Here is a 27,221-nt window from a genome sequence, read left to right on the forward strand (position 1 = left end):
CGGCGGCATCCCGCGGTGGTCGGCGGTGGCCGGCGGGAAGTGAAACCAGAGCGGCGCGGCGATGCGACTGTGGGCGGCGGGCGGCGCAAGGAGGATCGGGCGCGGGCGCGAGCTCGCGTGGGAAGCGGCGGCAGACGGGCGCACGACGGGAACCTGCTCGGGCGGCGCCGGGCGGCGCGGGGGCCGGCTGCGGGCCCCGCGGGCTGTCGGTGTACAAAAAGAGGGGCACGCTTTTATACCCCTTTACCTGTGCACGGGCAGTCGGAGCCGCGCCCACGGTCACACCAAGTAGAACAGGGGAGGTGAGCCAACGTGAGACCGAAGCCCGAGATAATCAGAGCAACGCCAAGGCCGAGACCACAAGGAGCAGAGGGACGAAGCAGGCTCCCCCGGCAAGACCCTTGCCGAGGCAGCCTCAGCAGCCCCGGCAAGACCCTTGTCGGGGCAGCTCGCCCCACACCAACGGAGCGAGCCACCCTTGAGCCCACGGTCCCCAACGCCATCATCCACGTGGGGCCAAGGCTCGGGAAGGCACCTCTGTGGTGGCATGCAGATCTCAGTGAAGACATATTCAAGATGAGATGAGGATTAGAAGACAACGATCCTCGACAAGATCCTTGCCGAGGAAGGCCACCAGACCCCCGGCAAGGCCCTTGCCGGGGACGACAGCGCACCACGGCAAGACCCTTGCCGGGCCACCCGGCAAGGCCCTCACCAAGGACGCCAGTAGGGCCACCGCCAGGCCCACGCCAACCAAGCTTCCAATGCCGTTCACATGCAGCTGCCAGCCCAACCAGCTGGGCGGGCACCTGCGTGGCAACATGCACCCCCCGGGCCAACTCATCGAGCGCCTGCGTGGCGGCATGCAGATCTTCGTGATGGCTCCACCACCGTGCCACCCTAGCTACCTGCCAGCCTACATGGCGCCGCACGCATCGCTGGCCAAGGCGCGTGTCGAAGCGAGGAGGAGCGGCGACGGACGGGACGGGCCTCGCCCCCGTCCCCGACAAAGCAGAGGGACACCTAAGCTACGCATTAAATGTGTCTTGTCCTGTAATACGAGCGATAAGCTCAGGGCACTGTGCGCCTTTCCACCTCCTGTGTGCCACTGTGGCAGCCCCTTTCGACTATAAAAGGAGGCCCATGGCATACTAGAGAAGGATTCGGCTCTTTCAAACCACGCACTCACCACAGCTAGTTCGAGAGCTCAAGAACTCTCTGAAATACACCCACCAAAGCAGGACTAGGGTTTTACGCATCCTCGCAGCCCGAACCTGGGTAAACGCTCCTTGTGCTGGCTACTGATCCTGCTCTTCTTGCAACCCTGCGCCCCGGCAACCGTAGCGGGATTCTTGTGACCCCATAATTGTCGTTTCCCCCGACATCTTTGGCGCGCCAGGTAGGGGGCGCAATTGTGAGAATCTGGCCTAGTAGATAACCTAGCGGTTCTTCATCGCCCTTGGCTCCTGAGAAGAAGGCGGTCGGAGGAACGACGCCGGCGCAGCAACAGAAAAGCTAAGTCATTCAGAGCTTTGAGTTATTTCCTCCTATAGATAAGGTTATCGTCCTCAGAGCTTTTGCCTATGTATGAGAGACCTGCACGCAAAGGGGCCCTCCACAATTGGCAACGCCCTTGTTTTGTTTCGAGTCCGCTCAACAGCTCAAGCGGCCGCGTCGAGAATGGCGGGGTAGCCTTCCTCACCTGGGAACGCTCTCGATTCTGACTCGAGTCAAGCTCGACAGTTCGGGCGGCCGCGCTAAGGGCAGCAAGGTGGTTTGCCCGGCAGCAAGCACACCGGCAGGCCAATGGGAATCCGTCCCCAAGACGCCGCCCTGGGTTTACGCACCGGCAAACCTACCCAGGTAGCGTAGGGTGGACATACAAAGGAAAATCGAACAGGAAAATAACATGCATGATACTGAAAGTGCCGCAGAGTTATATTACATCGAATTGTTGCTGCGGTTCTAACTAGAGAGAGCGATTGTATTGGTTGCGAACCTGCAGCAGCGATAAAGAACGGGGTGCCTAATCCCGGCGCTGGCCCTCCACCCTCTGAATTTCGCTGACTCGGCTGATGATGGGCTTGATGCGCTCCCTGAGCGGCGCGAGGTCAGTACCCTCCGGCAAGCTCTCCAGCGCGGCGTCGAAGTCGAGGTCAGGGTACCAGTGCGCCACCTTGGTGAGAACCTTGGTCATGGCACCCTGGCAAAGCCTCCGGGACTCGTCGGCCAGTGAGGCCGCCCAGTTGGCGTGGAGCCGCTCCAGAGCGTCGACGACCTTCTCAAAGAACATGGTCAGGCTGCAATTGGCGCTCATGCTCCGCTCCAGGACATACCTCACGTCCAGCATCCCCATGATGGCCAGCTGCGCGGCGGCCTGGTTGGCGACGGTGGCGAGGCGATCGAGCCAATGGTTCTCGCCCACCACGTGATCCGCGAAGTTGAGGCCCTCGTTCTTCCGCAACTGCTTCTCAGCCTCCAGCTCCTTGGCCAGGGTCCCCTCTCGGGTTTTGGCCTCCGACAGCACCGTCTCGAGACCCTCCAGCTTCAGCTTGAGGTCTTTGATGGAGTTGTTGGCCTCGGAGAGCTCCCCAGCCTTGCTGACGACCGCGCCCTGCGCCTTTGTCAGGGCACTGTTAAGCGTGTCCTTCTCCTGGGACAGCTTCAGGGCCTGCTCCTTCAGCCCGTCGCGATCTGCCTCCAGCTCCTCCACCTTGACGGCTTGAACCTGGGCCTGGGCATTGAGTGCCTCTTTGTGCCTCTGCTCCAGCTCACTTGTCCGCTGCAAGACAAGCTTCTCCACCTCTGCATCCTTGCCGCGAAGCATGGCGGCAAGCTTCTCCTCGCGTGCAGCGAGGTCCTCCTCCTAGGAGTTCAGCGCGGCCTCGTGCTGGGTCCTGGCGACTTCGGCGGCCGCGGCCAAGTTCCTCGTTGTCTCTTGAGCTTTCTCGACGTCGGCGAGCTTCATGGTGAGCTCCACGTCGCGCTTAGCCAGCTCGCCCTGAGCAGCCTTGAGCTCCTTGTGGGCCTCGCAGAACCAGTCCTGCGTCTCGGCAACGCGCTTCCGCAGGTCCGCCTCCGCCTTCTCCACCACCGCCGTCCTAGACTTAGCCTTGTCCAGGCGGGCGCGGTGGAGCGCCTGGAGCTTCCGGAAGCTGGTGCCCATAGAGTGGGGAGCCGATCTTCCTGCGAACCGTCGCCACCAACGATCGGCTCGTCGACGATTTCAAGCCCGGCAGCGGCAAGCACTTCATCGTCGAACACCTCTCCCCCAATGGGTGTCCTGGTGCTCGACGCGCCTGGAAGGTGCATGAACAAGTCGTCGCTCACCCTCAGGTACATGCCGGAGCCAGAAGCAGCAGAAGAGGAAGGCTGGTCGTCAGCCACCTCCTCCTCGGCAGCGGCCCAGCCAGCCTCTCCGGCAGGACCTTTGCCGGTCTCCTCAGCGGCAGCCTTGCCGGCCTCCCCGGTAGGCCCCTTGGCGGCGTCCTCGGCAGCGACCTTGGCAGCCTCCTCGGTGGAGATCTTCTCGGCATCCGCCTCGGCGGCCTTGGCGACATCCTCGATGATGGCGTCCACGTCCTCTGGGTTCACCAAGGGTGAATCTGGACGCTGAAGAGTGGGGTGAGGCAAGGCCAGGACCAAGAGCCAGAAAGAAAAAGAAACAGGGACGAACGGTGAACGACATACCTGTGCCAGTACCAGGCTGGGAAACGGAAGTCCCCTCCCCGCCAACATTTGGCGTCGAGGCAAAGCCGCCGGCGCCCAAGTTCTCCTCCTCCTCCATGTGCGTGGGCTCGGTGCTTGGCGCCCTTGCTGGGGACGCCCCTCGGGCGGCGTGGTCGATGGGGGCGGCATGTTGGGAGTAGCCCTCTGTGGCTCCTCCTGCTGCTGCTCTCCTCCTGCATACCTGGTAAGGTCAGCACCAAAGTGTCGTGCCCCTGACACATGTCGACGGGGGAAGAGTGGTGAACTTACGCTGGGGGCTATGCCGGGGGCTGCTGTCCGGGCTGCTGAACACCACCAGTGGCGCCCTCGAAGTACCAACTGGGGGCTGGCCACCCGCCGAGACCTTGTCCCTCTTCACTCTCTGGGCCAGCGTCTCCACGTCCCTGCAAAGGCGAATACAAGTCAAGACGAGCAACACAGATTGAGGAGGCAGAAATAACGAAAAGGAACCAGATACTTACTCATCGTCCGCCTCCTCCTCTGCTATTTTCCTCTTCCTCCTCGGGCTGAGGGGTCCATAATCGAAAGTAACCTCCGTATCAACATCCGCCGGAGGGGGGAAGGAGGTGGTGTCCGGACATGCGTGGATGAAGAAGGGGTGGCTGTCTTCTTCTTCACCGCGACCTTCGCCGGCTTCTTTGCCGCCGCAGCCCTCGTGTGGCGCCCGGACCCCTCCAAGGTCCGCTGCGGCCGCGCAGCCCTGCCGGGCCGGACCGGCTCGCCGGAACTGGCCCGCCGCAGGACTCGCCCTCTCCCCGTAGCCAGCGTCGGGCCGGCGGTCTCGGCCTCCTCCTCCGACGACTCGCCGACCACATCATCAACCAGAGGAGCCTCGGTGTCGGCGCTGCTGGCTTCCCTGGCGGCCGCCGCCCATCGGGCGAGCTCCTCCTCCTCCGCGGCCGTCGCGGCCTTGTCCTCCACACCGCCAGCGCTGCCGGCATCCTCGGCAAGCTGTGCCTCCCTCGCTGTAATGCCCCGGATCCGATGCGCCAGGTGTCTGCCAGTTATTCGCCGTCCTTGCCTTGTCATTTGCTTGCGTGTTGCATTTTGCCATGTCATCATCTGCATTTCATATCATGTCATCATGTGCATCGCCTTTGCATACGTGTTCGTCTCTTGCATCCGACCATTTTCCCCGTTGTCCGTTTTGCAATCCGGCACTCCCACCTCCTCCGACGCCCCCTTTTGCCTCTTTTCATGTGCGGGTGTTAAACGTTCTCGGAATGGACCGAGTCTTGTCAAGTGGCCTTGGTATACCACCGGTAGACCACCGGTCAAGTTTCGTTCCATTTGGAGGTCGTTTGGTACTCCAACGGTTAACCGGGTAACCGCTAAGTCCATTTGTGTGTTACAGCAAAACCCCTCTCTAAACAGCCCCAAAACCCCTCTAAGTCTCCGCCATGCTCTCGGTCGTTCGATCACGATCGCGTGGGCCAAAACCGCACCTCGTTTGGACTCTCCTAGCTCCCTCTACCTATTTAAACACCTTCCCCGTCCAAAATCGGAGTTCAAACCCTAAATTTCGTCCCACCTCGCAGCCGGACATGTCCGTTCGTCGCCGGACACCCCGCGCCGCCGCGCCCGGCGATCCCGCGGCCGCCACGTGGCACCCGCCGCCTGCCACCGCCGCCGGCCCGCCTGGCCCACGGGGAGCCCGCCCCGGGCCGGATCGGGCCGAGCTCCCTCGCGCCGCCTCCGCCGCCCCGGCGATGCTCCGCCCCACCGCCTCTTCACGCCGCCCGCCGGACCCTCCGCCTCTAGTGCCGGTCGCCGTCGTCGGCCGCGGCCCCGCGCCGCCCCGCTCCCGCCGCCCGCGGCCCTCGCCGGCGCGCCCGTGCCTCGCCGGCCGCGCCGCCGCCGCTCTCCGCCGGCGTCGAGCGCCTGCGCGTCCGTCGCCGGCCGTCGTCTTCCCCGCGGGCTCCGGCGAGCTTCGCCCTGAGCCGATCCAGATCTGCCGCCCGTTAGGTTGACTTTTTCTTCCCCCCGAAATCTCAAGTCCTGAAAATTTTGGATCATATGCCCATGTTCTCTGCATCATAACTCCATGCATATTGCTCCATTTCGTGCGTTTAATATATCAAAATGTTCGCCTCGTGATGCTCTACATTTTGTTCCATTGCACCATGTTCATTTGAGTTTATCTTGATGCCCAAATCATCATTGCAAGAGTGCTAGTTGCTGTTAACTGCTGTTACTTATCAGAACTTGGTGATTTGTTATTTTTGTTGCTTTTAATCTGTGCATCTTATGGGCATGAGCTCTACAGGTGTTTTGTTGTATGCCATGCCATCTTTCCAGGGGTGTATTCCATGTATTTTTTTTATCCCTGTGGTGACTAGCACAAGCATGCAAACTAGGCCCCGTAATGTTTCTGATTTCAGGGACTTGGTAATTTCTGTCTTTGTCTGCTGTTATTTTGTTGCCATATAAACTTGACGCTACAGAGAGATCCATGCATATTTTGGAGATGTTCAGTAAGGATGTTTTGTAGATATTGTTGTAATTGATCCATTCCCGCCCTTGTTTGCAATTATGGAGTTCCATAGCATGACTCAAGATTGCTCTACTTTTGCTATAAAATGTTCCTGGCAGATTGTTTACGTGTTATTCAATTTTGCCAAGCTTATTGTAGTTGTTTCATACATTCTATGTACTTGCTCTTGCCATGGATAGCTTCATAAATATGCCATCTTGCTGTAGGTATGCTTGTTTTGTCATGCATTGCCTTGTGGTGAGTGCATCAAGCTCACCAAGATGCCTTCATAATGTCTGTTTCTGCCATGCTCTGTTTTCTGCTAAGTCTGAAACCTAATAACGAAACTTGCTATGTTTACATGGTTGCCATCATATCTTCTGGTCCTTTTTAGCTTATGGTAAGTAAGGGACTTTTGTCATATGCATTTAGTAGATTCATGCCATGCCTTGTTTTGCCATGTTAAGTTCCTGTAGCATGTCGATTTCATGCTCTAAACATTGCAACCTGATGCTATTTCTGCCATGTCCAGTAATTCTGTCAAGTCTGTGAACCTGTTATTATTTGCAATCTTGCCACGTCCTTGGAGCTTGTTCTAGTGATTTCTAGAGATAGCTCAGTGTTCATGTTTTGTTTTGCTTTACCTGTACATCATGTACATGCCTTTTTTTTCATGTTGAGCTGCCGTAGCATATTGTTTTGATGTTTGCATTATGCCTAGTTGCTGTTTTGGACAGATTGTTGCTATGTCTTGTTTGGAGTGTATGTGTTGCACCGTTGCTCCGTTTTGAGCATGCTCTATATGAAACTTGCTTAGATTTTCATGTAGTTTCATATTATCGTGTTGCATCCTTGTTTTGAGGTGTTGCTTGATGTTTGTATGCATTTTGCATCAATGCCATGTTTAACTTGTTTTGCTCATATCTTCTAGGCCGTAGCTCCGAATCTAATGAACTTTATATGTAACTTGACTAGATTTTTGTGTAGATCATCGTGGTGCATCTTAACTTGCTGTTTAACAACTTCAACTTAATGTGTGTTCAGTTCTGGACCAATTTCGAAATTTGCATATGAGGACTTACCGGATTTGTTATATGTTGTTTCCGGCCTCATTTAAACTTGCCTTGATGTCTTGTTCTTGTATGCATCATCTCTCGTCATGAGTAGCTTCATATAGCCTTGTCATGCATCATACTTGGTTGAGCATCATGCCTTGTTCATGTGTGGTGTGTTTACCTTGTTGTGTGCTTCTTCTCGATAGTTCCCGTGTCGTTGCGATCATGAGGATTCGTTCGTCTTCGTGGCTTCATATTCTTCATGGATTCGTTCTTCTTCCTAGCGGGATTTCAGGCAAGATGACCGTCACCTTGGATCTCATTACTATCATTGCTATGCTAGTTTCTTCGTTCTATCGCTATGCTGCGCTACCTATTCACTTGCTCCTCCAGCCTCCCAAATTGCCATGAACCTCTAACCTTTCTCACCCTTCCTAGCAAACCGTTGTTTTGCTATGTTACCGCTTTGCTTAGCCCCTCTTATAGCGTTGTTAGTTGCAGGTGAAGATGAAGATTGCTCCATGTTGGATTATGTTTATGTTGGGATATCACAATATCTCTTATATGATTAATGCATCTATATACTTGGTAAAGGGTGGAAGGCTCGGCCTTATGCCTGGTGTTTTGTTCCACTCTTGCCGCCCCAGTTTCCATCATACCGGTGTTATGTTCCTTGATTTGCGTTGTGCACACGGTTGGGTGATTTATGGGACCCCCTTGACAGTTCGCTTTGAATAAACTCCTCCAGCAAGGCCCAACCTTGGTTTTACCATTTGCCTCACCACCACCTACTTTTCCCTTGGGAGTCGCTCTCTCGAGGGTCATCTTTATTGAGCCCCCCCGGGCCAATGCTTGTCTAAGTGTTGGTCCGAACCAGAGCCACTTGCAGCGCCACCTCAGGGAAACTTGAGGGCTGGTTTTAGTTGTACGTAGTGTTCATCCGGTGTTGCCCTGAGAACGAGATATGTGCAGCTCCTATCAGGATGTCGGCGCATTGGGCGGTCTTGCTGGTCTTGTTTTACCATTGTCGAAATGTCTTGTAACCGGGATTCCGAGACTGATCGGGTCTTCCCGGGAGAAGGAATATCCTTCGTTGACCGTGAGAGCTTATAATGGGCTAAGTTGGGACACCCCTGCAGGGTATTATCTTTCGAAAGCCGTGCCCGCGGTTATGTGGCAGATGGGAATTTGTTAATATCCGGTTGTAGAGAACTTGACACTTGACCTTAATGAAAACGCATCAACCACGTGCGTAGTCGTGATGGTCTCTTCTCGGCAGAGTCCGGGAAGTGAACACGGCTTCTGGGTTATGTTTGACGTAAGTAGGAGTTCAGGATCACTTCTTGATCATGACTAGTTCACGACCGTTCCTTTGCTTCTCTTCTCGCTCTTTCTTGCGTAAGTTAGCCACCATACATGCTTAGTCGCTGCTGCAACCTCACCGCTTATCCTTTCCTTACCCATTAAGCTTTGCTAGTCTTGATACCCATGGTAATGGGATTGCTGAGTCCTCGTGGCTCACAGATTACTACAACACCAGTTGCAGGTACTGGTTGTGCGATGATCATGACGCGAGAGCGACGTTTACTTGTTTGGAGTTCTTCTTCTGCTTCTTCTTCGATCAGGGGATAGGTTCCAGGTCGGCAGCCTGGGCTAGCAGGGTTGATGTCGTTCGAGTTTCTGTTTATATTTCATCCGTAGTCGGATGTTGAGATTATGTATGATGTATTGATGTATTCTCGCGGCATTTGTATGCCTTGTATGTATCCCCAAATATTATGTAATGTTGATGTAATGATATCCACCTTGCAAGAGCGTCTTCAAGATGCGCTTCTATCCTTGGTGGGACCTTCGTGTTCCTTTAGGATAGGGTCACATCTTGGGCGTGACACTCGCCGTGGTGGCGATGTAGTCCAGTTCCGCCTAGGTGGTGTCCTGGACAAGCAGCCGCTCGGCGTCGGCGTTGACGCACCCCTCGTGCAGAGTATCAAAGAACTGCTGCACCCCGGCGTCCTCCGGCTCCTTCCAGCTCGGGTCTGGGCCATGCGCGTTGCAATCCGGCATCATGGCAATGATATCGGACCGGCGCGAGTTATTGCACAGCGGGACCACCCCCGTCGGCAGCTTGAACAGATGCCCCTTCAGGACCTTGCCGGCCTTCGTGGCGGCCCTCGCGACCTTGCCAGTTTGCTCGACCTCGCTGTCGCGGCCCACGTCAACCTGGAAGAGCTGCTGGCAGAAATGTGCGTGCTCCATCACTGTGAAATTGTGGTCGAGGCTAGGACGAAGCCGCATGATGTCGGCAGGGTTCGTGAAGAGCCAGGCTGGCCTCCCCTTGTTATGCAGCGGAGCGATCCGGCGGCGGATGAAGTCCGCCCCGATCAACTCAAGGGTGAGGCCGGCCTCGGTGAGCCGGAGCATCCTGGTGGTGGCGACTGTGAGCTTCTCGTCGTCAACATCGACATCGCTCCAATCGCTTCTGCGGACCGGCGGCGCCCGGCGAACTTCGCAGAACGCCGGCGGGTCCTTCTCCTCGATCCAGCACCACCGGCCTCGCCATTCTTCCCACCTCTCCTTCATGGCGCCCTCCGGATACGCTCCCTTGGATCTCGAGACCCAGGCGATGCAACCGAAGATGGCGCCCCCTGGTTGGATCCGAGGGGAGAAGTAATGGCGAAAGAGCGCCATGTTGGGGTGGACCCCGGCGAAGCCCTCGCAGAGATGCGCGAAAAGGGCCATGCATGCCACCGCATTCGGAGTAAAATCTAGGAGGCGGGAGCCAAAGGTATGCATGACATCGCTGAAGAAATCGGAGAAGGGAGGACAGAGCCCACAGGAAAAAGAATCGACAAAGAAGGGGTACCGATTTGGGGCAGCCTCGGCGCAGTCGGCGGGGATGACACGCGTGGCTGGATGCCCCGAATTCTCCTCCCCCCCATCTTCACTCCCCACAGGGGCCTGAAGGAGTCCCGAAGCTCGAAGACGTCAACTATCGAGGGGAAGAAGGCGGACTGCGTCCGCTGCACCGCCAGCGCACTCTCCGGCGGCTCCGCGGCTCCGCGGCTCCGGCGTCCTTGGCCACTCCCTTGCCCTTGGTGGATTTTGGCGCCATGGCGGCTGGGGGAGGAGGGCAGGACAGAGGGCGGCGGACGCGCAACAGCGGCGAGCAGGAACGATGCTTGGAGAAGAAGAGGAAGGCAAGCGGAGGTTTCCGAGATTGGGGTTGCGCGAAGGGTAAAAGGAACAGTGCGACCGCGATTATCCCTTTTTATGGGGAAACCACGGGTTGTGCTGCCCATTTACTGCGATGTGACGCATGCATGTAGGAACCGCCCCACGCATGCCGCCCACGTCACGCACACCCCTCCACGTCGCGCCGCGCGCGCGGGTCGTGGGAAGCGAAGCGCGCGAAGAGTTTTACCGCGGTAAAAACCGCCCCGCCTGCCCGCGCATAGTTTTGGGCCTGGCCCAACAACGTGTAGCGCTTATGTGTGGCCCAGGCCCGGGGGCTCCTGTCGGTGTACAAAAAGAGGGGCATGCTTTTGTACCCCTTTACCTGTGCACGGGCAGTCGGAGCCGCGCCCATGGTCACACCAAGCAGAACAAGGGAGGTGAGCCAAGGTAAGACCGAAGCCCAAGATAATCAGAGCAACGACAAGGCCGAGACCACAAGGAGCAGAGGGACGAAGCAGGCTCCCCCGGCAAGACCCTTGCCGGGGCAGCTCGCCCCACACCAATAGAGCAAGCCACCCTTGAGCCCACGGTCCCCAACACCATCATCCACGTGGGGCCAGGGCTCAGAAAGGCACCTCTGTGGTGGCATGCAGATCTTTGTGAACACATATTCAAGATCAGATGAGGATTAGAAGACGACGATCCTCGGCGAGATCCTTGCCGAGGAAGGCCACCAGACCCCCGGCAAGGCCCTTGCCGGGGACGACAGCGCGCCACTTCAAGACCCTTGTCGGGCCACACGGCAAGACCCTTGCCGGGCCACCCGGCAAGGCCCTCACCAAGGACGCCAGTAGGGCCACCGCCAGGCCCACGCCAACCAAGCTTCCACCGCCATTCACATGCAGCTGCCAGCCAACCAGCTAGGCGGGCACCTGAGTGGCAACATGCAGCCCTCAGGCCAACTCATCGAGCGCCTGCGTGGCGGCATGCAGATCTTCGTGAAGGCTCCACCACCGCGCCACCTCAGCTGCCTGCCTACCTACATTGCGCCGCACGCATCGCTAGCCAAGGCGCGTGTCGAAGCGAGGAGGAGCGGCGACGGACGGGACGGGCCTCGCCCCTGTCCCCGATAAAGCAGAGGGACACCTAAGCTACACATTAAATGAGTCTTCTCCTGTAATATGAGCGATAAGCTCAGGGCACTGTGCGCCTTTCCACCTCATGTGTGCCACTGCGGCAGCCCCTTTCAACTATAAAAGGAGGACCATGGCATACTGGAGAAGGATTCGGCTCTTTCGAACCATGCACTCACCACAGCTAGTTCGAGAGCTCAAGAACTCTCTGAAATACACCCACCAAAGCAGGACTAGGGTTTTACGCATCCTCGCGGCCCGAACCTGGGTAAACGCTCCTTGTGCTGGCTACTGATCCTGCTCTTCTTGCAACCCTGCGCCCCGACAACCGTAGGAGGGATTCTTGTGATCCCATAGGTGTCATTTCCCCCGACACGGGACGACGGTGGCGGCGGCGGAGATGCGCCACGTGTCGCGCCCCGATTGGTGCAGGCGGGCGGCGGAGACTTGTCCGGTCCAATCCGAACGTGTCCGGCGGCGGAGAGGGGCTAGACTAGGGTTTCGGGACCCGGATTTTGGGGGGAGGTGCACATATTTATAGGTAGAGGGGGCTAGGAGAGTCCAAATGAGGTGCGGTTTTCGCCCACACGATTGTGATCCAACGGAGGAGAGTATGGAGGGGGTTTAGATGGGCTAGTGGGCTGTTTTGGAGGGTGTTGGGATGCAATGAAAGAGAGGCTTTTGCGGTTACCCGGTTAACCGTTGGGGCATCAAACGACCTCCAAATGGAACGAAATTTGATAGGCGGCCTACCGGTGATATGCCAAGGCCACTTGACAAATGTCGGCCCATTCCGAGAATGTTTTTCTCCCGCTCACGAAACGAGATAAGAGGGGTGCAACGGGTGCATGTGGGAGTGTCGGATTGCGAAACGGACAACGGGGAAAATGACCGGATGCATGAGACGAACACGAATGCAAATGAGATGCACATGACGACATGGGATGAAATGCAAGACATGAAAAAAATGCAAAACGAAAGACGAAACCCAACCACGAAGGAAATATCATATCACATAGCCGGAAATGGCAAGAGTTGGAGTTACAGAAAAGGGAAGTTACATCCGGGGTGTTACAACACTCCACCACTACAAGAGGATCTCGTCCCGAGATCTAGGACTGAAAGAACTCCGAATATTTGGAATGGAGGTGATCCTCGCGCTCCCAGGTGGCTTCTCGGTCGGAATGGTGTGGCCACTTAACTTTCAGGAATTTGATTGACTTGTTGCGAGTCTTGCACTTGGTTTCTTCAAGAATTGCAACGGGATGCTCATGATAAGACAGATCTTCTTGGAGATCAATCTCTTTTAAGTTGATAGTGCACTCAGCCATCTTGAAGCACTTGCGAAGCTGTGACACATGAAACACATCGTGCACATTTGCGAAGTTGGACGGAAGCTCCAGTTAATAGGCGAGGTCGCCTCTTTTGCCAGTGATCTTGAAAGGACCCAAATATCTCGGGGCAAGCTTCCCATTGATACCGAAGCGACGAGTGCATTTCATTGGAGAGACGCGGAGGTAGACATGGTCTCCGATCTCGAAAGCCAAGTCACGGTGCTTGCTATCATAGTAACTCTTCTGGCGTGATTGCGCGGCTTTGAGATTTTCATGGATGACTTTACACATTTCTTCAACCTCTGTCATTAAGTCGTTGCCAAGCAGATGGCGTTCACCAGTCTCGGACCAATTGAGAGGAGTACGACACTTTCTGCCATATAGAATTTTGAATGGGGCCTTGCCCGAACTTGCTTGCAAGCTATTGTTGTAGGAGAACTCGGCATATGGAAGACAATCTTCCCAGTTCATTCCGAAAGGGATGACACAAGCCATGAGCATGTCTTCGGGGATTTGATTGACTCGCTCGACTTGGCCACTTATTTGAGGATGGAAAGCTGTGCTGAAGCGAATGTTGGTGCCCATGGCCTTCTGGAAGGAGTCCCAGAACTTAGAGGTGAAAATGCTTCCTCGGTCTGAAGAAATCAATTGCGGAATACCGTGCAATGAGACAATTCTGGAGTAGTATAGCTCTGCCAACTGACTGCTGTGATAGATTCTTTGATTGGAAGGAAATGAGCCACTTTAGTAAGCTTGTCGATGACAACGAAAATAGAAATATTCCCACGCTTAGACTTAGGAAATCCAGTAAGAAAGTCCATTTTGATATGATCAAACTTCCATTCTGGAATAGCAAGAGGTTAGAGGAGACCAGCTGGTCGTTGGTGTTCTGATTTCACCCTTCGGCAGATATCACATTCATTCACGAATTGAGCGAACTCTCGCTTCATTCGAGTCCACCAATACGACTGCTTGAGGTCGTGGTACATCTTAGAACTGCCTGGATGAATGGATAGAAGATAATTGTGCGCTTCGTTCATAATGACCTTCCTTAGATCACCTTTATGAACCACAATCCGGTCCTCGAAGAATAAAGTGTCTCTGTCATCAATGTGATAGCACTTGTATTCGGAAAGACCCTTGGCAATACCATGTTTCACCTTCTTCACCATGGTATCAAGGAGTTGTACCTCACGAATTTGATCTTCCAAGGTTGGAGTGACTTGAAGGTTGGCAAGAAAACCTTGAGGAACAACTTGGAGATTGAGATTGCGGAAAGCTTCACAAAGATCTGGTTGAAATGGCTTGAGAATTAAGCTGTTTGCAATAAGCCTTTCTACTCAGAGCATCTGCAATCACATTGGCCTTGCCTGGAGTATATTCAATACTTGTATTGTACTCTTGAATCATTTCGACCCATCGAGTTTTCCTGAGGTTGAGGTTGGGTTGAGTGAAGATATACTTGAGGCTCTTGTGATCAGTGAAAATGTCCACTTTCCTTCCCAACAAGAGATGTCTCCATGTTATTAATGCATGGACGACTGCCGCCAACTCAAGATCGTGAGTGGGGTAGTTCCTTTCGTTGGGCTTCAACTGACGAGAGGTATAGGCCACAACTTTCTTCTCTTGCATTAACACAGCGCCGAGACCTTGCAATGAGGCATCACATAAAACTTTGAATGGCTTGGATTCATCAGGAGGAGTTAAGATAGGAGCTGAGACGAGCTTCTCTTTGAGGGTGTTGAAAGCAATGTCACACTCAGGAGTCCAGACATACTTGACATGCTTCTGGAGGAGGTTGGAAAGAGGCTTTGCAATCTTAGAGAAATTCTCAACGAATCTTCGGCAATAGCTTGCAAGTCCAAGGAAACTGCGGAGCTGCTTGACATTCTGAGGAGGTTCCCAGTTCACAATTGCAGAAACCTTCTCCGGATTAACAGCAATGCCTTTGGCAGAGATGATATGACCAAGGTAAAGAACTTCATCAAGCCAAAACTCACGTTTGGAAAACTTTGCATAGAATTGATACTCTCTGAGCTTGTCGAGCACCAATCGCAAATGTTTGGCATGGTCCTTCTTATTCTTGGAGAAGACCAAGATATCATCGAGATACACCAAAACGAATACATTTGTGTAAGGGTTGAAGATGAAATTCATCATGCGAGAGAAAGTTGGAGGAGCATTGACAAGGCCGAAAGACATGACAGTATATTCATAAGAGCCAAAACTTGTTCTGAATGTTGTCTTGGGAATATCTTGTTCACGAATGCGAATCTGATGATAACCCGTACGGGGGTCAAGCTTGGAGAACACCTTTGCACCTTTAAGTTGTTCGAATAGCTCATTTGATGTTGGGAAGTGGATACTTGTTCTTGATAGTCTTCTTGTTCAATGGACGGTAATCGACACAAAGTCGCTCCGTTCCATCCTTCTTCTGGACAAAAAGAACACAACAACCCCACGGAGATGAACTCGGTCTGATCAAACCCAGATGTTGTTGTTCATCGAGCCGTTTCTTCAATTCCTTCAACTCCTTGGGTCCAAGCTTGTATGGGCGCTTGCAAACGGGTTCAGTGCCAGGCTCAAGATCGATAACGAATTCAACTGGCCGGTGCGGAGGCATACCCAGAAGTTCTTCTGGAAAGACATCTTGGTACTCACAAGTGACTGGAATTTGAGAAATAGCATTCAACTCGTCCTTTTCATTGAGAGAGAATAACCGAATGGTTTCATCACAAGCGGCATAGATGATAACATCCTCAGAAGAGTGTGTCAATTGAATTTCTCTAGCGGCACAATCAAGTTGAACCTTGTGCTTAGAAAGCCAGTCCATCCCGAGAATTAGATCAATATCAGAGTCGCCAAGAACAATTGGAGAAGACAGAAATTTATAGTTGCCCATCTTGATGGAAACATCCGGGACGCAATTATTAGATGTCATTTGCTTACCCGGGGACACAACTGATAACGGTCTAGGCAATTCTTGATAACCCCACTCATGCTTTGATGAAAAAGGTCTTGAGATGAAACAATGTGATACACCAGTATCAAATAAAACTTTTGCAGGAATAACATTAACTGGGAGAATACCCATAATCACATCAGAAGATTCCTCCGCTTGAGCTGCATTCATCATGTTCACCTTGGCATGCTTGGGATTATGCTTGACCACTACACTGCTTGAAGATCTCATAGGAGGAGGAGGCGGAAGGCACCTTTTGTTGAAGCACTTGTTCGCATAGTGAACTTTTTGCTGACATTTGTTGCAAGTCACCTCTGAGAGCGGACGATGATAAGGAGCACTTGACCTTGGAGCTTGAGTCCGAGACTTGTTCTGATAGCCAGGGTTGGGTGGGTGGGAAGATCCATGGCCACCTTTGTTCTTGTGCTTGAAGGGCTGACGAAGGGGAGGAGGTGGAGGAAGCAAAAACTTCTGATGCTTAGCTGCCACTTGTGAGGAAGAATAAGACTGAACTCAATCCCTGATTCTCTTCTTTGAAGCTTCACACTTGAGCTGAGCAGCTTCTTCCTTGAGGGCCATGTTATAGAAATGATCGAACTGAGTAGGCTCAACAAGAACGAGAGCTAACTGCAGATCCTCTCTGAGGCCACCTCTGAAGTGATAGATCATGCTCTTTTCATCAGGAATGTCTTGTTTAGCGAAGCGAGTAAGTTTCTGAAACTGGATGTTGTATTGATACATGGACATGCTTCCTTGCTTGATATTGCGGAATTCCTCACGCTTGCTCTCAACAACACTTGTAGGAATGTGGTGAGCTTTGAAGTCTCGGCAGAAATCATCCCAGGTAATCACACGACCTCCTCTGGAATCTTTGTATTGTTGATACCAATCAGCAGCTTGGTCCTTGAGCTAAAACAAAGCGAACTTGACAAAGTCCTCAGGCCTGACATTGCTACATTCAAAATGCTTGTAGATGTCCACGAGCCAATCATCAGCGTCCATGGCCTCGACACAGTTGCTGAAAGACTTTGGCTGGTTTGCAAGGAACTGGTTGAGGGTAGCAAACTGAGGCTGATTGTTGAACTGCTCTTGACCTTGATTCCCTTGGTTGCCTTGGCCTTGGTTGCGCTCTTGCAAGATTTGCAAAAGCATCTGGGTGTTGGCGTTGGTGGCTGCCATGACAGCTTGCCATGCCTCCAGAGGCGGAGGTGGTGGCGGAGGGTTGGACTTCTCTCCCTCAGCATGTTGCGGATGCTGACGCGTTGGAGGAGCCATCCTGAAGAGGGTGACATCCGTTAGAATCTTGATAGACAGATAGACAAGCTGAATCAACGGATAGAAATTGCAACAAATAGTCTTCACAATAAACATTCGAACAAGGATTGAACGAATGAATTCCAAAGTTAACATCACACAACCATTAAGGTGAGAAGCCACTTGATAAGGGATTTATGAATGAAAACAAGGTACAACTTGAACAAATAAGTGGTAAGGATTACCCAATCACAAACCAAATATCTGTGGGAAGAATAACTAGAGCTACTATGGTTGGGATTGGCTATGGTGGGTGTTAATGGTGGTGGTGATAAGTTGTGTTCGGCAGGTAGGGGAGTATATAGTTGGAAAGGACGGGGAGAGGGGGTGTTTGCGGAGCTAGGGGTGTTGGATGGTGTAGTAGTGCGTTGTGAGAAAGGAAAAATGTGCTCAGCAAACATGACATGACGAGAGACATGAACGTGTCCGGTGTGAAGGTCGAGACAGCGATAGCCTTTGTGCTCGTCAGAGAAGCCGAGAAAAGCACATGGGATAGAGCGTGGTGACAATTTATTTGCAGAAGTGGCGTAGGCATTGGGAAAACAGAGACAGCCGAAAACACGAACCGCGGAGTAGTCGGGGTGGGAAAGAAAGAGGGAATAATAGGGAGTAGTGTTGGGTTTAGTTTTAGAAGGTCGAATATTTAGAAGGAAGGTGGCCATGTGTAGGGCTTCAGCCCAAAACTTGGGAGGCATAGATGATTGAATGAGGAGAGTGCGAACTATATCATTGAGGGTGCGAAGAGAGCGTTCTGCTTTACCATTTTGAGGGGAGGTGCAGGGACATGAGAACCTAAGCAGGATGCCATGTTGTAAGAAGTACGATTTTTAATGTTATCAAACTCGCGACCATTGTCACATTGGATAAAGCGAATTGGGAGGAAGAAGTGAACAGACACATAGCATTGAAAATTAAGGAAAAGAGAATGGACCTCGGATTTGTTGCGTAGAGGAAAAGTCCAGACAAAGTGGGTGAAATCATCTAGGATAACAAGGTAGTATTTAAAACCCGAAACACTTGCAATGGGAGAGGTCCATAAATCACAATGTATTAATTCAAAGGGATAAGTGCTACAAGAACTAGAGGAACTAAAGGGAAGACACACATGTTTGCCTAATTGAAAAGACTCGCAAAACACAGAATTATGAGAGTCCCTATTACATGGTATGGTAAATTCACTAAGCATAGAAGCTAAGACGGCGGGGTTGGGATGGCCCAGGAGACGATGCCAGAGATCGACGGAGGCCAGCATGGATGTTGGAGGGGTGGCGGCAGGAACTCCATTAAGAGAATAAAGATCACCGGAGCTATTGAAGCGCGCGATCTCGGCCTTGGTCAGGTAATCCTTCACAGATAAACCAAAAGGGTCAAATTCAGCCGAAACTAGATTGTCGCAAGTAAATTGGCGAACAGAGATAAGATTTTTAATGAGGGCGGGTGCAACTAGAACATCGCGAAGTAAAAGAGGTTTGGTGGAAGAGGGAAGTTGAGCCTGACCAACACAATATATAGGAATAGATGATCCATCTCCAAGGATAATGGAAGGGAAAGGAGATTTAGTGTAAGAAGATAACCAATTACTAGATGCAGACATATGACTAGAGGCCCCTGAATCAAAGATCCAATCCGTACCTGAGTTTCCTTATGCAGCAAAGTTATTCATGGCCTGGAGAAAGGAAGCTTGATCCTAGCTCGGCGTCGCAGGTGAGGGTGGCGTCGGAAGCAGTGCCGGCGGATACGATGGTGAAGGCAGTAGGGCCGGCTGGGGAGTGTAGTAGGCATTGGCCGGCTGTGGTGGGGGTGGCGTCGGGAGCAGGGCCGGCTGAGGTGTGTAGTAGGCGCCGCCGTCGGTGGTGTAATGACCATAAGGAGCATACGTTGGGGCAGCGTGATAGGCATTGGCCGGCTGTCGGGGGTTGAGAACCCCGGGAGCACTAGTAGGCGGCCGAAGGCCGGGTTGCCAGGCACCTGAGTATGCCGGCGGAGCACCGAGGGTGGACGGAGCGGACCAGGTCATGGGCCATGCTTGAACAAGCCCCGTCCAAGGATCATGAGGAGGCCGCCATGCAACCGCAGATGGAGCACTGGTGGGTGGTGCAGGACTCGGTGCTGGTGATGTCGTAGGCGGAACCGAACGAGTCGACGGCGGCCTGTAGATAGGGTTTTTGCCGCGGTAGTTCGGACTAGGACACCAGCCTGGGGGCGGTTGAACAGATGACGATGCGGACGGCCCGGCGGCAGGAGCCGGCATGGAAGGCGGCGCTGGTGTAGACGACAGAGGAGGATGAGCCGCAGCATGAAAGACCTTGGGGCGAGAGTCCTTGCGAGCTTGTGTTTCCGCCGCGAGTTGTAGCAAGGAACGAACTTCAGCGAAGGTAGGAGGGGGCCGTATCATCGGTATGAACGAGGCTTGCTTGTCAAAGTCTTTGCTGAGGCCGACGACGACGATATTGATTAGCTGTGAGTCGCTAACTGTATCGCCGAGTTCGCGGAGCTCATCACCAATGGTCTTAACGCGCTGGCAGAACAGGTTCACCGGGGCGTCTCCTTGCACCATATTGCGAAGCTCGGTGTGGAGAGCGTTTTTCCGAGCGTCGGTGTTGCTTTGGAAGAGCTGACGGAGGGAGTGCCAGATGTTGGCAGCGGTGGCGCCGTCGTGATCGAGCATGTTGAAGATCTCGGTGGTGATGCGGGTGTAGAACCACTGGACGATCGCGAGATCGTCTTTCAACTATTGCGGATCGTCGGGGCGGGGAAGACAGTTGGCGGCGACATGCGAGCGTAGGTTGCAGCGGCCGAGGTGGAGATCGAAGAGATGTCTCCAATGGTAGTAGTTGTGGGCGGCGAGATCAAGAACTATGGGGATGTAGGGGCTGACGTCGGAGATTGTGTCAGCAAGAGATATTGGTGCGGGGAGGATGGGTGCAGGGTAGTTTTGTGGAGCTATGGTGAGGGCCGAGAGAGAAGCGGCCGCGGCGTTGGCAGCCTTGGCGATGAGTGCGGCCCGGCGCTCGAAGTAGCCGGGCGGCGGCGGCAGCGGTGGCGTTGGCGGAGCCATACCCTAAACCCTGGGACCGGTATCTGATACCATGAAAGCTGAATAAAACTGTTGCTTATTGATGATTTCGTGCGGCATACAAGAGTATATAAGAGGGTACAAACCGACTTGGGGTAGGGGTACAAAACTGACTTGGACTAGAAGTCGTATACCATAATGACTACTCTAACACTCCCGAAACTTTTTGGTTATGCAATCCAGTGTTGGGGATACACGGGAAGCACAATATCTCGCCCAAACTAACAATGCCTACATCCAGCTGTATCCATGTGTCAACACATAACCAAGAAAACTCCAGAAATCGTGCACCTCAACCTTCGAAAAAGCATCCGTTATATGAGTTATGGAAATACTCCCGAACTCCCGCCCCAATACTGGGTGGGTCGAGGTTATCTCACCAACAACTTCATAAAAGAGATTTTCGATGTTGGCGAAACTCGGGTATTCCAGAACTGCAACGCTAAAATTGTGACGACAACACCTCGGAGCTCAACTCCCCGGGACACTGCCACAACCCCTAAATGTTAGGAGGCACCAAGAACAATGTTCTCGTCACAAGAATATCAGAACAATTCCAAGATACACGCATGATCCTAAATTTTTTTAGTGAAATTTGAGGAGAGGAAAGACAAAACATCTACGTCAGGAGGCCTCACCAGAGCGACGAAGAGACTGAGGAGTAAAAAGAATCCTACTATCCAATATATATAATCCTAAGACTCAAAACATTTTTGTTCTAGACTCAACAACGTCAGCGATTTGATCAAGCAGGGGGCTCCTATGTCGGGGATGGATCTGATTACCAACTTGTAACACCCATGATACGGCTCTATCTCCCGCGTGTCGAGGCACGACTTAGAGGCATAACCGCATGGTGGTTTTGTCGCAAGAGGGGTCATCTTCACACAATCCCATGTAATGAACAAGAATGGGATAAAGAGTTGGCTCGCCACTTCACACAATACATTAATTAAACATACATCATTCAGAGTACACACATAGTCCGACTACGGACGATTACAATGAAAAGGAAGACAACCCCAAATGCTAGATCCCCGATCGTCCCAACTGGGCTCCACTACTAATCATCAGGAAACGAAACATAGTAACGACCAAGGTCCTCGTCGAACTCCCACTTGAGTTCGGTAGCATCACCTGCACTGGTATGATCGGCACCTGCAACTGTTTTGGTAGTATCTGTGAGTCACGAGGACTCAACAATCTCAAAACCCACGAGATCAAGACTATTTAAGCTTATGGGTAGGAAAGGGGTAACAGGGTGGAGCTGCAGCAAGCACTAAGCATATATGGTGGCTAACATACGCAAATAAGAGCGAGAAGAGAAGCAACGCAACGGTCGAGAAGCTAGAAGTGATCAAGAAGTGATCCTTAAACTACTTACCTCATACATAACCCAAACCGTGTTCACTTCCCAGACTCCGCCGAAAAGAGACCATCACGGCTACACACGCGGTTGATGCATTTTAAATAAGTCAAGTGTCAAGTTCTCTGCAACCGGACATTAACAGACTCCCATCTGCCACATAACCGCAGGCACGGCTTTCGAAAGTTTATACCCTGCAGGGGTGTCCCAACTTAGCCCATCACAAGCTCTCACGATCAATGAAGGATATTCCTTCTCCCGGAAAGACCCGATCAGTCTCGGAATCCCGGTTACAAGACATTTCGACAATGGTAAAACAAGACCAGCAAGGCCACCCGACAGTGCCGACAAATCCCGATAGGAGATGCACATATCTTGTTCTCAGGGCACACCGAATGAGCACTCCGTATAACTAAAACCAGCCCTCAAGTTTCCCCGAGTGGCGCTGCAAAGGACTCTAGTTCGGACCAACACTCAGAGGAGCACTGGCCCGGGGGGGTAAATAAAGATGACCCTCGGGCTCGCGAAAACCCAAGGGAAAGGCTTATGTGAGGCAAATGTAAAACCATGGTTGGGCCTTGCTGGAGGAGTTTTATTCAAAGCGAACTGTCAAGGGGGTCCCATAACCCCAACCGCGTAAGGAACGCAAAATCAAGGAACATAACACCGGTATGACAGAAACTAGGGCGGCAAGATTGGAACAAAACACCAGGAATAAGGCCGAGCCTTCCACCCTTTACCAAGTATATAGATGCATTAAATTAAATAAGAGATATTGTGATATCCCAACATATCCATGTTCCAACATGGAACCGGCTTCAACATCACCTGCAACTAGCAACGCTATAAGAAGGGCTGAGCAAAAGCGGTAACTTAGCCAAACAACGGTTTGCTAGGAAGGATGGTTAGAGGCTTGGCATGGCAATATGGGAGGCATGATAAACAAGTGGTAGGTAGCGCAACATAGCGATAGAGCGAACAACTAGCAAAGCAAAGATAGAAGTGATATCGAGGGTAATGGTCATCTTGCATGCAAAGTTCTCAGTGTTGTCGAAAGCTTGCTCCTCGTTAGCGTACTCAACAGGTTCCTCATTCACGAACTCGTCTCCCATCTCTACCCAAAGCAAGAACACAAGCAATGGAACAACAATCAATCACGGTGCAATGCGCAAGCAACATGATGCAATACATGGCACGGGATGCAAGGTATGATGTGCAATGCATATGAGAACTCCAGAAGGGAAAGTATGATCAAGGCATCAACTTGGCAAACCAAGTATGCCGCTGGAAAGATGAGGTGATTTCGGTCGCAATCGATATAAGGATCACTGAAAACGGATGCGCGGTTTGCAAATGACAAGCAAAATAAGAATGATGCAAAACTGCGCTTAACAGCATCATAGCACTTAAGATGCAACAAGAAACTATGCTACAATACCCCAACATAGCAACAAAGCACATGGCATAGAACATGATGTGGCAGCCATGCAAACATGGCAAGTTATATGAACAGTTTCAGACTTAGAAGCAAAACAGAGCATGGCAGGAACATATTCATGATAGCAACTTTGCAAGCCCAATTCACTCACCACATGGCATTTCGTGACAACAAAAGGTAATCAACAGTAAGTAGACATATTCAAGAAGCTAAGCATGGCAAAAGCAAGTTCATAGGGTGCATGTATAACTAGCAAAACACATGGCAAAACTGAACATCATGTTAACAATCTGCCAGGAATAATATTTAACAAAAGTAGAGCAAAGAGATGACATGCTAGATTACTCCATAATTGCAACCAGAGTCACGGCTGGATAGAGCATAGCAATATCTACAAAACATCCTAAAGGAGCATATCCAGATTATGCACGGATTTGAATGTAGCACCAATCAAACATAGCATCATGATATGACAGATTCAGCCTAACAAAACGGTAACAGCAAGTACCCTACTTCACGAGCTTGATGCACTCACTACAAGACTCACAAAAATACATGGATTGTACGTATGTAAAGATGGAAAGAGCAAGTTCATAGGGTGCATGTATCACCAGCAAAACACATGGCAAAACTGAACATCATGTTAAGAATCTGTCAGGAATAATATTTAGCAAAAGTAGAGAAAAGAAATGAGATGGTAGAGTACTCCATAATTGCAACCAGAGGCATGGTTGGATAGGGCATAGCAATATCTACAAAACATCCTAAAGGAGGATCTCCATATTATGCATGGATGTGATGGTAGCACCAATCAAAACATAGCATCATGACATGACAGATTCAGCGTAACAAAAGGGTAACAGCAAGTACCCTACTTCACGAGCTTGATGCACTCACTACAAGACTCACACAAATACATGGATTATACCTCCATAAAGATGGAGTGATGGAGCTCATAAAACATGTAGACATCATGCCCATAGGATGCACATACAAAATGTAACAAAAATGACAAATTAGCAAATTCTGTTAAGAACCAGCAGCTAACATAATATAGCACTCTTGCAACGATGATAATGGCATCATAATTGACAGTAAAATGAATGCAAATGACACTAACATGAATAGCATCACGATGCGAACATTTTGATATATCATATGCGCAAAGCGAAACTTCGGTCATGGAGACGTAGCAAGTTGAAGGAGGCATAAAAATTACGCGGGGAAAAGAATTAGAAGAAATCGGGGTCAACCTTAGATTCCAGATCTAGGGTTCCGGTGGCACGGGATCCGAGGTTCGCCGGAGCTCACGCCGGAGACGGCGAAGAGGTGCGTCGGCGAGGTGGGGCGGCGGATCCGGCCGGCCCCTCGCCGGATCCGTTCGGAGGCGGGAGAGGCGGCGAGGCGGCGGCGTCCCGTGGTGGTCGGCGGCCGGCGGGAGGCGAAACCGGGGCGGCATGGCGATGCGACGGCAGGCGGCGCGAGGAGGATCGGGCGCGGGCGGCGGGGAGCTGCTCGGGCGGCGGCGGGCGGCGCATGGGCCGGCTGCGGGCCTCGTGGGCCGACGGCGGCGGCACCGGGGAGCTGCTCGGGCGGCGGCGGGCGGCGCGTGGGCCGGCTGCGGGCCTCGTGGGCCGACGGCGGCAGTGGCGGGGATGTGCCACGTGTCACGGGCGGGCGGCAGAGACTTGTCCTGTGCGATCCGAACGTGTCCGGCGGCAGAGAGGGGCTAGACTAGGGTTTCGGGACCCGGATTTTGGGGGGAGGTGCACATATTTATAAGTAGAGGGAGCTAGGAGAGTCCAAATAAGGTGCGGTTTTCGCCCACACGATTGTGATCCAACGACGTAGAGTATGGCGGGGTTTAGATGGGCTAGTGGGCTGTTTTGGAGGGGTGTTGGGATGCAATGAAAGAGAGGCTTTTGCGGTTACCCGGTTAACCGTTGGGGCATCAAACGACCTCCAAATGGAACAAATTTGATAGGCGGCCTACCAGTGATATGCCAAGGCCACTTGACAAATGTCGGCCCATTCCAAGAACGTTTTCTCCCGTTCACGCAACGAGATAAGAGGGGTGCAACGGGTGCATGTGAGAGTGTCGGATTGCGAACGGAAAACGGGGAAAATGATCGGATGCATGAGACGAACACGAATGCAAATGAGATGCACATGATGACATGGGATGAAATGCAAGACATGAACAAAATGCAAAACGAAAGACAAAACCCAACCATGAAGGAAATATCATATCACATAGCCAGAAATGGCAAGAGTTGGAGATACAAAAAAAAGGAAAGTTACACCTGGGGTGTTACACGACACGTGTAGATATTGACTCCGGCTGATTTTTACATAACTAATTCATTCAGACTCCGATTTTAACATTCTTTAGCTCGTTTTGAAGCTCTTGATATCCCCCATACCACAAAAATACTACCCCCATAATTTGAATCCATCAATATTTTGGAACTTTGGCATCTTTCCCTAGGGCCTTCACCACATCATCCGCATTACCACCACCGACTTCCGCAACCTAACCCATGTTGCTTGACATAGCATTAAAGGTTGCTTGAGTAGTGATTCAAGTCTCCTAAGGTGTTTCAGATACTTAGGAGTGATTACTTATTCATCAACCATCACCATAAATTCCACATAACCTTGCCCACTGTCGTGGTTTTGTCACGGCAGATGTCCTAGTGTGAGGACTTAGTCGTGGAGCCATCGCGACGGGTTAGCTTAAAGGGGTTAAAGCGGGACAAAGGACGCAAGGAGTTTATACTGGTTCGGCCCCTTGCGGTGAAGGTAAAAGCCTAATCCAGTTGAGGTGAAATTGCTAGGGTTTCGATGACCAGGGAGCGAATCTGCTTTGCCTGGCTCTTGATCTGTTGTTTCTTGTCCTTGAACCGCCGCCGGGTCGTCCCTTTATATACACAAGTTGACGCCCGGCGGTTTACAGAATCCCGGCCGGCTCATAAACATGTCCGGGTCGGTTTCTACCCTTTCCTATCTTACAACACAATTTATACATCATATGGCGGTTCATATCTACGGGCCCTAATCCGCTTTTGGGCCTTGGGCCTTCTCGTTAGATCTCCTCCGTAAAGCACCATATTCCTTGTCTTCGTGGGCTTCAATATAAATAATTCACTATGAGTATAACCCGGCCCCTCCTGGGCGGTTTACATTCAGTAGTTATATCCCCAACATTAGGCCCCAGATTGATTTGAACTTGTTCATGTCAATCTTCAATACTTAGAAAAATTCCTTCTTCAACATCTTCGTGAAAATCTTGTAAGTCACCGTCACGTCACCTTCCAAGATCACGATAATCCGCCATGACGTCATCTGCCATTAACTTTATAAAAACCCAAATCTTTTAATACTTCTCCTTCAATGAATCTCCGAAAATCGAGGCGTCTGTATATCTACAGATCCGTTTCTTGACCTCCTCGATTCCCGCGCCTGCCACTTATCCATTCACCTTATAAATAGGGCCGGGGGTCATTTTCACTTTTTCCCCCTCGTGCATCTTCGTCTCGTCGTCTTCCTCATGCCGCCCCAGTGCTTCGAGCTCAGCGGCCGCCGTCAAGCCTCGTCTTCGACTTCATCTCCGGCAGCTGCATCACCTTGAACGCACCAGAAAATCGCGGCGCCTCTCCGCTATTCCCTCAGCGTCAGTAAACCTCCCTTTCTTCCACCGTAGATCTGTCTTTAGGGTTTGAGCGTTCATCGGTGTTCGTCGGTGTTCGTCACAGCACAGCAGTTTTTTGATTCAAACCTCAATATTCAACCTGTATAGAGTTGGCCATAATCCTTCTTTTTTCATCGGTGCATTTCTTTTAAGCAGAAACTCCAATCTGAACCTTTATCCATTGCTTCGGTATCAATATTTAGGTCTGAATATACTTTCATTTTCTGACATATGGCAGATCCAAAATTATAATGCCAACTTGTGAAACCTGTTTTTCCACTACTTAGTTATTTCAGATCTGTACCTTCAATATCAATGTAAGCGGTTTAACTTTAGAAACTGATAACCCGTCAGGTACCATTAGTCCCCTCTTAAACCGCCAATCGCTTGCCCTTATAATTCTGATAACATCAACCTCTGGTTTAAGAATTTTGCATGCTTTAACACTTTCTGTCTCTTAACCTGCAACCCTTTAT

The sequence above is a fragment of the Aegilops tauschii genome, chromosome 4 (genome assembly GCF_002575655.3).
Source record: "Aegilops tauschii subsp. strangulata cultivar AL8/78 chromosome 4, Aet v6.0, whole genome shotgun sequence".
Taxonomy (NCBI): Eukaryota; Viridiplantae; Streptophyta; class Magnoliopsida; order Poales; family Poaceae; genus Aegilops; species Aegilops tauschii.